Source organism: Lygodium microphyllum, chromosome 6 (assembly GCF_053477565.2).
Source record: "Lygodium microphyllum isolate KBCC chromosome 6, Lygodium_microphyllum_v1.1.10, whole genome shotgun sequence".
Classification (NCBI taxonomy): Eukaryota; Viridiplantae; Streptophyta; class Polypodiopsida; order Schizaeales; family Lygodiaceae; genus Lygodium; species Lygodium microphyllum.
Window position 1 is genome coordinate 36,442,333 of NC_141140.1, and position 2,240 is coordinate 36,444,572.

At 36.1% G+C, this 2,240-nt stretch overlaps 1 pseudogene; it reads right to left on the reverse strand.

Moving 5' to 3' along the window:
• Window positions 1-208: 208 nt before the first annotated feature.
• On the reverse strand, window positions 209-1,359 carry LOC148034459 (uncharacterized; annotated as a pseudogene).
• Window positions 1,360-2,240: the final 881 nt, after the last annotated feature.

Consider the following 2,240-nt stretch of genomic DNA (forward strand, 5'->3'; position numbering starts at 1 on the left):
TGACCCCTTCTTCCCACCCTTTTAGGCACATCATCACTGGAAAAGGCATAATAGCATGTGGTATGAAGTCATGAAGGACTCTGTTCATCCTGTTCATCATATGTGCAATCGAGTTGGTTGCTCCTCCCTGAGGTAAGGTACACAACCTTACTAAACCCAAAGGTGTCCTCATAGTTATTAAATCTATGCTATCCACATTCAATTTAAATTAATCATATCCAGAGTAGACATCTCCCATTGAATAAATCATTCTTCTTGCAAAAGTTTCTACAAAGTCATCCACAATTGGACCTATACCAACATTCCTAATAGTTACATTGTTCACTGATTGCATATCATGTATAAACCTCAAAGATCCATTCTTCTTTGGCACAGTGAACCACCAATTTGAATATGGAGCACAAGAAGGCTCCAAAATACCCATCTTGATCTTTTCATTCAATAACTCAATCAACTTTGGTAAGTGAGTCTTAGGAATAGGAATGGGTCTCAAGTTCCAAGGCACATGAGGCACAATGAAAACAACCATTGGAGCAACAACACCAGGATCCACACATCCAATTTCATGTGGTTGAAAAGCAAATGCCTCACCATGTTTTGATAGCATCTCGTGGAAGCACTATTTCTCCTCTGGTGTAAGAAATCCTTGCATCCAATCTTCGATTCCTTTAAAGTCTTTGGTGTAAATGTATGCCCAATTCTTTGTGGATCTCGTAGGTTTTCTTGTTGAGAGGCTTGATTCATCTTCTCTTTGATATTAAAAGGTAGAATTTGAGCAATAGGTTTTACCTTTTTAGCGACTATTTTGTACTTGGTCTCCACGTGCACTTCTGGTCATTCACTTGCTTTGGAACATATGTCTTCTTTGAAGCCTTCAATCGCTTTGTACATGTCCACTAAACATACTTTGAAAACTTAATTACCTTCCTCTAGATTTGAATCAACTATGGCTGCAAGCTCTCTAATGGTATCAACAAAAGAAACTTCTTCAAAAACTCTTGAAATGCCTTCATCATCTTCAATCACACCACTTTCCTTCAAGCTCTTTTGAACATTACCATCATGTTGCCATTTCTTCCTTTGCAAGTCTTGAAACTTTCTAAAACATATGGAGCCTTCTACTATTAGCCCTATAAATCTTGTAGTAAAAGCTTTTTTACCTTCTAAATTAGGCAAGAACCTTTTTCTTTGTGTACCATCATAGTCCCGCTTTATAATGGTACATGTAGAAAACCCATCATATCTCGATACCCTTTGAACTCCTTGATAATATTTGGTAAAGGATGCTCACAAAGACTTTCTCTATTCCTCTCATGATCCAACATATAGTCAAGAACAGAATAGCATACTGCCCATCATGACTTCTTATTCTAGCATAACCAAAACCATCATCCATCACCTTAGTCTCCATATGGACTGCACTAGTATATGGTTGTCCAAGAATCAAAGGGTAAGAATACATATCATGTATAAAGAAATTTTTCTCATCTCAAAATAATTTTTGGGTACTATCACAAATTCCATTGCATACTTTAAGGGATCATGTTTGCATTATAATGGATCACATTTGCACTTTGATGGAATCACACACTTGCAAGATAATGTTCATACTCACATTGCAAGTATAGGTTTTATAAACTTTTTCAAAGTACCTTACACTTCCATTCCCTTATTTTGAGCTTTTTTCCTATAGAGGGCATACATTGCTTCTCTCAGCAATGAACATTTTCATTACTTATCCACTTTTATTTGTGGATCTTTTTTCAAAGTTTGCTTCAAATATTGCAGCTTTTCTTGGGTTTTTTAATGGTGCCACACACACACTTTGTTTTTCATATGTTGAAAGGTAAATAAATCCCTTATACATATTACTTTTGGTGCTTTTTTTCATCTTTGTTTTACTTACTTATTTTTTCTTTATAGTGGACATTGGAATCGAATCTACTTTGATATTGTTGCTCGAGAGGTCATCCTTATGATTCTCTTTTATAAATTCATGGCATGGCAAAAATGTATTATAAAACTTATTACAATCCACCATGCTTCTTGCATCTTCATCTTCATGTGCATGTGACTCGTGTACCTCTTGTATACCATGTACCTCTTAGGACTTTAAGGTCTCTCCATGGGCCTTGTAAGTGAGGATTGGTAGGATCTCCCAAAACTTGTCACTTCCTCTTGATGATATCAATGATCTCCTCATGAAACTCACATTTAGCAATTCCAAATACCTCTCCCAA